Raw genomic sequence first — 12,375 nt, 5'->3', positions numbered from 1 at the left:
TTTTTATTTGCATACACACATTCTCCCTTTACAGGGGAAGGGGGAGGAGGAGAATCTGCTTTAAGATAAAGAAAGCTGCCACTAGTTTTTCCATTAACATTCAGAAAATTACTGCAAAGCACCAGGGGGAGCGGGGGGGGGGGTGGTTTATACCCTTGGCTGGGAATCAGGCACCAGATTCTCGAGAGAAGGAAACAGATTTTGCAAGCAGAGCTGCATGGTTGCTTCTTACCTTCTTCCCCCAAATACACACCTTAGGACAGATTACTTCAGGGCAATTAAAAAAAAAAAAACAGGCAGGAGATCTGATTGCTAGGCTACATCTCATATTGAGATCTGGCCAACAAATCAGCAGGAAGTATATTCATGGGCGGGGGAGGGGAACAGGATGATTACATTATTACATCCGAATTTATACACGCCCACCCACACACCCACACAAACAACTAAAATCCCCATGCAGAGTTCCCCTTGGAGACTGAGAGGCCCGGGGTTATGCTGGGTACATGGCAGCTCCCCAGGGCTGCGATTACCCAAGAGGACCACGCACCCATTGTGCTTTATTGTTCCAATATTTGTACCTCCAGACAAGTGAATCGGAACAGGGACCTTTTCCCTGAAAATGGCCAGCATGGGGTGAAAGGCTATCAAAACTCCCCTGTAAGCCATGGCAGGATGGCTACAATGGGCACAACCGGTTCTGAGTTGTGGCTTGCTCAGGGGGCAGGTAACAGAAGGGACTGAGCCCTGAGCACAAAGATGAATTCTCCCTTTAGCTAGGGACACTGTCTTTTAGATCTGAGAAGGGGTAAGGAGAATAACTCTCTAGCACAGTAAAGGATATCCTTAGGGTTGTCACCTCATGTTTGCGTCTGGCTTCTGGGAACACGGTGGATGCTAATCCCCATATGAAGTCGAATATGCCCTTTGGGAAGAATCCAGGCCACTGGATTTGGACAACCTGGTTTCTGTTACTGCCTCACCCACAGATTTCTAGTGTGAATTTAAGCAAATCTGTTGAACCGATGCGTGCCTCAGTTTCCCATCTGTAAAGTGGGGTGCTGTCCTGGCCCGCGGTGAGGCAAAAATCCACGACTGATCGCGAGAGCCCACCTTCCTACAGACGTCCAAACTGGCTCGGCTTCTTACCCAGCCTATACTGAGTGAGAGCATGATCAGCCGGGGAACAGGGCTATTTTCACCGAAAGAAGCTCATTCAAACCAGCCAGCCAAACCCATTAACAGGGGCTGCCCGGGGAGCCACTAATACACACGTGACTGACCCCCTCCCTGCAGTCTGCATTCTGGTGAGGACAGACAGTGCCAGCATGTCATGAAGGAAGGCGTGTGCGTGTGTGTGAAGCCTCTACAGGTGTGTGAGATGATCTGTGTCTGATGGGTGGGCTGGGAGGCAGGTGTGTAGATGTCTGTGGGTGTGTGTAGGGGGGAGATGAGCCGTGTCTAGTGATGTGTGTGCCCCCGTCCATCGGTGTGCGAGGTCTCTGCCCGACACCTGTGTCTACAAACCGCCTGTGTGTTGCTGTGGGGCAGGCCAACAAAGGAAGTAATCAGCCTCCAGTGTCGCCTGGCTAATAACGTGGCCGGCTCCCTTTGATCCAGCCAGCCTCCTTCCGCCCTGCCCGGGGCTGCAGCCGCCGGCCCGGGTGGCTGGCCAAGCCCGAGCAAAGCGAACCCTTCCCGCAATCATTTCCAAACGCGAAAGCGGCCCCATTGTCATTACGGCGGCGAGATTGCATTCGCCTCATCAAAGCGGAGCCTGACAGGTGACTCAATAGGCCGGGGCCAAGCGGCGAGGCGAGGAGATTAGCAGGGCGCTGATATCATTATTTCCGCCTAGCGCAGATTCGGCCGGGAGGCAGTGGTAATTTCTGGGTTTATTAGTCTGCAGGGGGAGGGGACCCGAGCGCGAACGCTCCCGGCGGCAGCCAGGCGGTTTGTGCGGGACGCGCTGTCACGGGCGCGCTCACAGAAAATGCCAGGCGGTGCGCCAGCGCCCCGGGAACCCTCGTCGACGCCGGTTCGAGCCCGGCCCGGGGCGCTAAGGACACGCGCAGGTTTCAATGGGCCGCGGTAAAAGTCGAGAGCCGGGCCCCGCGGCGCAGCGTTGGGGCCAGCCCCTCGGCAGGGCAGGGAGAAAAGCCGAGGGGACGTCCCAGCCCGCCTCCAGCTCCCGGATCGCGGGCCCGGCTCCTCCCGGGGATGAATGAGCGGTCCCCGGGAGCAATGGGCCCCCGACTCGCCCTCGGCCAGGAGGCCAGCTCTCCGCGGCTGGCCTGAGATGCTTGTGGTCGGTAATAGGGCTTGGCCCTCGGCAAAGGCGGGGCGGGGGGTGCCCTGTCTGAAATGAAACCAAAGGAACAGGAGAAGAGTTTGGTGCATTTAGTAACATTCACCATTGTCTTAGACGGGAAAGAATAAAAACGTTTCCCCCTCTTTTGGGGGGGGGGTCTGATCGCACTTTTCTGGTGGTGATCAGAAAACTCTTAACTTCCTGTGGTCGTTCTGAACTCACCCCCCCGCACCCTCAAGGAATTTCTTAAGGGAAAAAAAAATACAGGTGGTAAACTGTTACTTTTTCACATTTAAATCAGAGCCCAATTAAGAAGACTGTGTAATTCAATTCTTGAGTGAGTGCCACTGAATTCAATTTGCTTCAGGTCAATGAATATAATGTGAAGTTATTAACAAAAAGGTCAGGGACTGCATATAAAATATACACACACGACACAAGCCGTGGTAATTAGTACACATTTCACATGTGCTGTTGCTCAGACATATGGTGTAGAAAGTCTTAACACGATTAGATGTTAATAAATGTTCATCCACCTCTCTCTCTGCCTTAAATTGATTTTAAAGCCATCCCCCTGGTGCTTTCACGATTCACTGAAGGTTAAATATACATGGTTTAGATTTAGAAAACACATCACTTTAGTTAGAGATGTTACCTGGATTCTGAGTCCAATAGGAAACCGGCGGGTTCCACCATATAGAATACTACATCATTCAACGCTGCCTCTTGTTTCCAGTCTGAATAAAATCTCATAAAAACCAATTAACAGTTTCTAGCTGGTTACAGGGAGAGAGAAGCTGTCTGCTCCAGCGATGTCAGGTTTAAGAGCTTTGTAGTTTGCAATCTACCTCCACTCATTTCAGACTAACAAAAGAGAAGACAGAGTAACAATATTTTAAACATTTATTCAGCATTGGAGGGAAAGGTTGTTTTTTTTTAATAAACTTTTCTATTTTTCCTTTTAAAGAATAACAATTATTTATTCCCCTCCCTGCCATTTTTATGGTAAAGATTAAAAATGGAGACTGGAAGGTTGGTCATGTGATTAGGGGGCATGGAACTGGGGACTCAGAAAACCTGGGTTCAGTTTCAGGCCATGTGCTTAATTTGTAATTTTTGTACATTCATAACTGATGCAGCCAGCCCAGAGGTGCCAGGGCTCTGAACTGACAAGCCCAGAGGTGCCGGGGCTTAGCCCTGGCACAAATTAAGCACTGCACAGGCTCCTGCAATGACTTTGGACAAATCACTTAATCTCTCTGGGCCTCCACTTCCCATCTGTGAAACAGGATTAATAATGCTCCTTTTGTCTGCCTTATCTATTTAGACTGTAAGATCTTTGGGGCAGGACTACATGTGCATACAGTACCTAGCATAGTGGGACCTGATCTCTGCTAAGGTCCCTAGATGCTGCTGTGCTCAAAATAATTAATAATAAAAATATACACCTGTGTTTGTGTTTTCCCTAGCTTAGGAGAGACACAAATGCAGGAGCAAATTGAACTGGAGACAGGAGAGCACTCCTGTTTGCTACACAGAGAAGCATCCCTAATGCTTTTCATCACTTACTTATAGTGAATGTCTTACCAAAGGGAAGATAAGAGCAGTGGGTTTCTTGAGATATAGGCCACCTAGGATATGTCAATGCTGCAATAAACTGAGTCCCCAGCGGGCCCAGACCAGCTGACTAGAACTCGCAGGACTCGGGCTGTAACATGACAGTGTAGACATTCATAGAACCCTGCACAGATACAAAATTTGTATCTGCATCGAATCTGCAAAAATGATCCATGGATATAAAGCGGATATCTGCAGATTTGCAGGGCTTTATATATAAAATTTGGATCTGCATCCATCCACGGTCCACAAAAATGGTCCACAGATATAAAGCAGATATCTGCGGATGGACATTCCTCCTCAGGCTGGAGCCTGGGCTCTGTGACTCCGTGTTTTATTAACATAAGAACGGCCATACGGGGTCAGACCAAAGGTCCAGCCAGCCCAGTGTCCTGTCTTCCAACAGTAGCCCGTGTCAGGTGCCCCAGAAGGAATGAACAGAACAGACAATCATCAAGTGATCCATCCCCTGTCGCTCTTGTCCACCCCCTATTGCAATGTAGACATACCCTTAAGGTCATATGCTCCCATCACTCACTTGCCGAAAAGCGTAGCAGCTCTCTACAAAGACTCCAAAGCTTAAGCCCAAGCTAAAACCTCATCTTGGGGTGCTGGCTGCCATTCTCACACCGTTAAAATTGTCCCAGCCAAAAGATCTGCAACCTCAGAAAAAGGAGGGTGGCCTGCATACGTGTGGGAGGAGTCAGGGCATAGCTGGGCAAAAGTGTCCCCTCCAGATACATATGCAGAAGGGATTCCTCTGCAGGCAGATCTCCCCCTGCCCCTCTAGAAAGGGCTGTTTTTCCGTTCTGCATTTGTTCCGTGCCTAGCACAGTGGAGCCCTGGACCGTGACTGGGGCTCCGAGGCACTTCAGGGATACCAATAAATGATATTAATAGTACAGTACCACACCTTCCTCCCTGGAACTCTACACGGGCTCCTGCACTGGGGACAGATCTCAGTGGAGTTTTGCCAGAGAAGGTTTGTTAGGAGAGTTGGGAACAACTGGCCACTTCCCACCAAGCTGCCCCCTTCAGGATGTCCATGTGGAGATCCAGGTGGGAAGCACTGTAGGTTGAAGCTGTCCAGAAGGAGATGGGGGCAGATGAACAATACAGAGGCCAGTGCTGTCTGTGAAGATGACTCCAGTTCTTGATTCTCTGGAATGAAGGAAGACTTTCCCTATGGAATCTACAGCTCCGCAGCGCTGGGAGGCTCCAGCCCTGTAGACCCAGGCAGGACCCCCTTAAGGCATTGGCATCATAGACATGTGCCTATGGCCCCAGCTTCTGGAGTCATGTGATGACAGCAGAATCTCAGCTTTCATTTAAAAATAACATTCTTACACCTCAGCTGGCCTTAAAAATGAGGCAGCATATAACTGATGCCCTGTCGTTTGTCTTCAGACAGCTGGAAGCAATAGCTATGAGTAGCATGAGCACCTCGGTTATTGGTGTGGAGTTTTTATACACAGATAAACACATAAGTTGTCAATGCAAAATTATTACACTCAGGTAAGTGTTATTTACACAGGAAGGGCCAAATCCTAAAGTCTTCTCCCAAGTAAGGACTCACTCTAATAGATGAGCAAAAATCATTATTCAGGCAAAACTCCAAAGGAAGTAATTGGACGAAATCCCAAAATATGCGAGTACCTCTCAGATTTCAGCCTAATAAGAATTTTCCCTGAGTGAAAACAGAGCAAAAGCTAAAGACTTCCAGCGCTGGCCCCGTCACAGAGGTGCCAGTCATGACTCCCTGATTAAGGCTGAACTCTTGATCATAAAGTGGGGATTCCACCTCTTTGCTTTGTATGGAGAAATCCAGTGTATCCTCCTCCAACCTACAACCTGTGAGTTTGGGACAAAGGAAGTACAAACCGCATGGCAAAGGCTAAAAAAGTCAGCCACATCTTCTCCATTTTGTCTTCAATCCTGCTTCCTACCTCTGGAGGAACTTTTCTACAAACTGAAGCATTGAACAAAGGACTGAATGACCCAGTCTAGCTGTGGATCTGTTCCAAAGGGACTTTCAAGCCAGCAAACTCACTAACACTGCAAAGAATCTGATATATGGACTCTGAAGTTTGATATATGTATCTGATTGCTTGGACCATTTAACAACTGTCTTCATGTTCTTTTCTTTTATAATAAACCTTTAGTTTTAGATACTAAAGGATTGCGTGGTATTCTGGGTAAGATCCAAATTAATATTGACCTGGTAATGTGGCTGGTTCTCTGGGGATCAGAAGAACACTTCATATATTTGAGCAGAGTTTTTAAATAACTTCTCACTTTACTGGATCTATGTGATAACTGGGAACCAAAGAACTGGAGTGCAATAAAGGGGGATGTGTGATTTCTTTTTTCAGCTTCTTGATAACCAGCATGGGGAATCAGGAGTACAGTTTGTGACTGGTCGGGAGTCTAACTTCAGTGTTAACCTCCAGTTTTGGGAGAATCTGCTCTCCTTTTTGCAGCCTGCCCAGCCCTGCCCTTTGCATTTTCAGTGTGGGCTACCCTAGGCACCTCGGGTCACAATTCAGCTAAAAAAAAAAGATGACTAAGAGGGGGTATAATAGAGGTCTATAAAATCTTGACTGGTGTGGAGACTGTGAATAGGGAAGTATTATTTACCCCTTCATGTAACACAAGAACCAAGGGTCACCCAATGAAAGGTTTAAAACAAACAAAAGGAAGTACTTCTTTATACAATGCACGGTCAACCTGTGGAACTCATTTCCAGGGGATGTTGTGAAGGCCAAAACTATAACTGGGTTCAGAAAAGAACTAAATAAGTTCATGGAGGATAGGTTCATCAATGGCTATGAGCCAAGATAGTAAGCATAAAACCCTATGCTCTAGGTGTTCCTAGCCTTGGATTACCAGAAGTGGACCACAGAGGATGGATCATTTGACAATTGCCCTGTTCTGTTCATCCCTCTGAAGCATCTGGCATTGGCCACTGTTGGAAAACAGGAAACTTGGCTAGATGGACGATTGGTCTGACCGAGTATGAGGTGAATGACTGAAATCATGATACCACTATAATTTCACTCACCTTGTTCTCCAGCTGCATTAATCAGGAATAGCTTCATTATATTTCAACTGCTTTAATATTAAAGTCCTGGGGTAAAAATTTCAAATGACTTAGGAGCCTGAGTCCCATATTCAAAAGTGATGTAGGCACTTGGGGCCCAGATCAACGGTATTGAGGTGCCTATTATTGAAATCCATGGGAGTTAAGTGCCTAAATACCTATGGGGATCTAGGCCTAAGTCACTTTTGAAAATAGGACTTAGGTACATGGATGGTTTTGAAAATGTTACCCCGGGTTTCTTATGCTCCCGCCTTGTAGAAGTACTCTTTGTGCACACTCTATACCATTTGGAGAGAGCTGTGACTCTAACTTGAGGAAGCCTGAGAGCATTTTTGTAAGACAATTGTGGCATCTTCACCTCCCAAATCCTCTGTCATGTCCAGAGTCCAAAGTTTATTTCTCTTTAATCCGGTTTCCAGGCCATCCAGTTTTTCTTCACAATCATCCATTCAGGGAAAAAATTTCACTTTCATCTGACTTGTTTCAATGGACACTTTTGGTAGCTCATTTTCTAAATTCAGGATTTGACATTTGAGACATCACTTCTATGAGAACCAATGCCTGTTAAAATGCTGTCTGGTTTTTCCATCAGGAAGATTTTGAACATTGCTAAATCTTGGACGAACCTTGCCACGAAATAGCTGAGTCGCACTGTGATGTTGGCTGTGGTAAGTTAGGTTTCAACCTCTTGTTAATTTTTTGTTTGTCATTTGAACCCATTTTTGACTATCCAAGAATTATCCAAGCAACTTATATTTCACTTATTTAATCTTTATATATTAATGGAGCATTGAAATATCGGAGAATAAGTATCAGGTGCACGAAGAAAGCAGAGACAGGGAGTCAATTATTAAAACGTTTTTGGCACGTTTTAAAATGTTTTGTATCTCTTTCAGAGATTTTGTGAAATCCAATATGATTCAACCAAATAAGGTTTTTCAAAGATATGTTTTAGGCAAATGCACTATCTTTTACCTGAAAATTACAGCAGGACCTACAATATTTACAAAACTAGAGCTCTACTTTTGTATTGGCTTGATGTGCGCTTGTGTATAAACTGAGTTGCAATCACTCACCATTCTACTGAGCATGCATGGATAACAAATTGAGTGGAATTTCTTACTGAATGTGCAGATTTTTCCAGACAGGCGTGGAATGGAACAGCACCCGGAAGGAGCCCAGTGCCCCAAACTGCACACTCAGGGAAACAAGGCTCAGAGAGGTTCTACTTTGCACCCAGCTCTCAACAGACCCACGGGACCATGTAGCATCTGGTAGTAGCCGGGACCATGAGACGTTCCTTTTCATATTCTTCCCCCAACATCAGGAATGGTGCTGGCTTATGAGCCCAACAGCAGGCTTCCATGATGAAGGTTCTCCTTATGCAGGAGGAATCATCCCTTAACAAATTTAACTGTCTTGAAGCCTAATTTGCACCACCATAGGAGCCCGAAGCAGCCTGTAAGGGGCTAAGGATCACTGAGTTTAAGATGGCAACGGAACACCCAGAAGATGTCCAGGACCCAAATTGAATTGTGAGAGAGGACAGTTGGGGTCTGATCTGCTTCCATTTGAGTTAATGGCAAAACTTGCATTGGGCTCCTAGAGAAAGAATAGGGGCAGAGGAAGAGATGGGAATCATTCACATGGAGGTGGTAAATGAAATCCTAGACATAGGAAAGGACAAGAAGGAACAAAAGCAGAGCTACAGAAGCCTACAGTAGAGACGAACTCAACGATCAGTCAATTATCAAATAATTGTGTCAAAGGCAACAGAAAGATCAAAGAGATGAATACCAAAGAACCCCTTAGACTTAGCAAGGAAGAGGTCATAGGGACGTAGGTGAGGGGAGGTTCAGCAGAGTGCAATTGGAAGCTACATCAGAGGGGATTAAGGAAATAGAAAAAAGAGGACCTCAGTATACACAATTAGCGATCCATACATTTAACAATGAAACAAAGCATTGTGCTGAGTCCAGTCCCACTAATGACACTGTCAAGCTGTCTGGAGTGGCTCAGGAGCATGAGTACCAACCTCAGAGGAGACTGTTAAGAAGCATGGCACAAAACCCAAACTGGTTGGGAGTTCTATACTTAGATTCATCAACCAAGTGTGAACTCCTCAGGCACTCGAATACCCTTAGCATAGCATCACAGACAGCCCCCTTGGGTACTCCGACCTGTCTTGCCACTCAGGCAGGCTTGCCTTTGTGATAGATGATCCCCTCCACCAAAAATCACAATATTCAGGTTACTCACAGTCCCACAGGGCCAGTCACTTACCCCTGGTCAATTGCACCTTCGATCTCTCACCAAAGACGATGCTTGTAACCAATCCTGTAATAAATTAACTAAAGATTTATTAACTAGAAAAGGAAAATGAGTTATTTACAAGGGTAAAGCAGGTAAACATACACACACACAAGTTACAGTCTTAGGTTTCAAAAGGGTGGTAGAAGCTTCTATAATAAGCAATTTATAATGTTTCACAATGGCCTTCTTGTGTGCAGGACCTAACACCTTCTATAGGAAGCCAGGCTTTACGTTAATTAATGCTTCTTTCCTGTTTGGTGAGTTACACAGTTACAGAGGTTTATAATGCAAACACTTAGTATAACCCGATAACATGGGGTACAGATGTTCAGTGAGATTAATACATGCAGCATCCTACAAGCATTTCTTAAAGTTTAAACATTAAGCACATTTTTGTAAACCTAACATCTATTTTAACAACGCTAACACACAGGTGAGCCAGACTGGTTTCCAGCTCTGCATTCGTCAGTGTTCAATTGAGGCCTAGCGGCCTTGGCATGAGCTGGCATCTGGTCTGCCAGCGTCACAGCACTAACGTCCAATGAAAATAATAGTTGATCTTCAATTTCATTTTCCCCTACCACGAACTGTCTCCATGGCAAATTCTTTTGCACCAAGCTAAGGAGAAGCTACTCTCCCCCCAGGTCCTGCCATCATTCTCTGATCCACACCCGTAGGTATGGTGATAAGCCATTTTACAGGTTCCAGTCCAAATGTATTCTTACGGCTGTGACTGCCCCACAAACATACCATTACCCAAGAAGTTGAAAATACAGAGGTGCACAACGGAACAATGTTGGTGAGGCATTTTTGCCTCCATGCCCGGGCTTGCCAGATATCAATGCAGGATTTGTCATAGTAACCTGGCTGTTCCATCCAATAGATGCAAAATATATGTGAACTGGGGAACAATTTTATAATGACCGTGATTCCCTTGGATCTCTCAGAAGTCAGTCTGGTCCGAGGAAGAATGATGGTGTAGTCCTTCCTTTAAAGTGAAGACAGAAAAGCAGCAAAAGTACTTCTAGGATGCTGGAAATAATGGGCTTAAATATTATACACAGCTGTTCCGATGTTGAAAAATGACGTATTTTTATTTTATTTTCGAAGGTCGCCCCCTCACCCTGCCCTTTCTCCTGTCTTTAGCCACTGATTTGGAAGACAGTGACAAAAGCAGCAGCACTCCTATAGCAAGGCAAGATGATGTTTGCGACAACCCAGCCTCTTCCAGCAGTGCCGTGGGCTCCAGTAGAAAAAGGAAATGCACCAAGATCAATGCTGAACCGCTCAGCAACCCAAGGAGGTATAAGATCTGGTTAAGACAAAGCATTCAAGATAACCTACAGTGGCTGCTGGACAAGGAGGTAAACAGAATGACTTCTACATGGATTGTAAGGCATCCATGCAATGGAAAGCCACGTCTGCCTGGAAGCATTCATTCCGAAGCTCACTTCCAGTCTCGGTGCCAGAACCCAGCAGTACCAAAATCTTCCCTAGCTGTCATCCAATACATCACCCATCACTGTCCAGGTGGTCACAGAGTTCATTTTCTTCTCCTGACACCAGCCTCCCGATACGCACCATCTGCTGGTCCTCCCTCCCCCAGGCTTTTCTCCTCATGCCACAATATACATAGCTTGAAAGTTTTCTGCTGTGCTCATGTGTACGTTCATGTGCATTTTTTACAAGATTTTGTTTTTCTAAAGTCATATGGATGACAATGCTCTTCAATGAGCATGCAATCTCAGAGCGATCTGGAACATCCTATGCTCCAGTGAGCGAATCGCAGACCTCTTATGTTATTGCTTTCTTATTTAAAGACACGCATTAGTCTTTGTCTATACACAAACCACAGTGAAACTGGTTGTAGAAACTGGTAGTGAAACTGGTTATACTAGGATCGGTTTAGTTAAGTCAGTGCAAACTCCTGTGTGGACACTATTTCAATTTAAAAGTGTCTTATTTCAGTTTAGATTAAACCTGTTCCTAATCGACTTAAGGTATTATGTTCAACCAGTGCTTATTTTGATTTAACCAGTTTTATTTCAGTTTAGTTTAAGTTAAACCACTTTACGTTTGTGAGCAGCCAAGCCCTTAAAAACACTGACGACTAAACATTGCCTATAGTCTATAGATCACTTCTGTACCTACTTTATGTTCTTTAGTAAGACTAAGGGGAATAGAGTTACACAGTAATACACACATCAGAGTGGTCTACCTTATTCTCAAGGCATGTATGGCTTATGGTATAATGTATAAAGTATAACTCGGGTTATAAGGATGCGATTTTAATAAGTGACTACTGAAAATTATTTTTTCCTCCTCCCCAAAACCAGCACAAAATGTCCCTAATTAAAAACAAAAATCTACAGTGGGAGAGATGATAAAACAATTTACCAGACTGTACAAGTGCTAATAATAATGTATCTGGGTGTATGTCTTTTGCAAAGAGCTCAGTATTCCATGATGCCTGACACTGCTTAAAAGTGAATATTAAATATTTTATTAAATATTAAATATTTTGTTTCTGAATCAGCTTTGAATTTTGACTTCTACACTTCCACATATGTTAAGCAAATAACTAGAATCTGAATTTAGGGGAAAAAAGCTATTTGCAAACAGTACAAAAATATAAGTCAATAAAAATAAATACTTGGAAATAAACATGGATATTAACCATTTATATTCAAAAATAGATAACAAGTAAATCCTTCCATGTCTAGGAAAGCACCAAAACAAAAATTAAGCATGAACACATATTGTCTGTAAGTCTGTATAAATATCCCTGTACAGTACCAGAACCAGATCCTCAGCTGGTGAAAATTGACATACCTCCAATCAGTGGATGCGTTTACACATGCTGCAGAGTTAGCGTTTATCTTCCCTGTGTCGTTTTAAAAAAAAACAACCCAAAATAATATTTCCAAAATCTCTCTTTTTCTTAATGTTTCTAAATGGTTCAATATCTTACTCAGCATGCCATCATGTGGTGCTGTTGGATGACGTTCAAATATTTCCATTGGAATCCTAATTG

General features: G+C 44.7%; 1 long non-coding RNA gene across 1 annotated transcript; it reads left to right on the top strand.

Annotated features, from left to right (window-relative positions):
* Positions 1-1,782: 1,782 nt before the first annotated feature.
* On the top strand, positions 1,783-10,943 carry LOC141985527 (uncharacterized). Its single transcript, XR_012638953.1, has 3 exons — positions 1,783-1,882; positions 7,621-7,696; positions 10,452-10,943. It is a non-coding gene; the product is annotated as an uncharacterized LOC141985527 (long non-coding RNA).
* Positions 10,944-12,375: the final 1,432 nt, after the last annotated feature.

Source organism: Natator depressus, chromosome 3, assembly GCF_965152275.1.
Source record: "Natator depressus isolate rNatDep1 chromosome 3, rNatDep2.hap1, whole genome shotgun sequence".
Classification (NCBI taxonomy): Eukaryota; Metazoa; Chordata; order Testudines; family Cheloniidae; genus Natator; species Natator depressus.
This window is presented reverse-complemented; position numbering and strand designations above follow the sequence as displayed.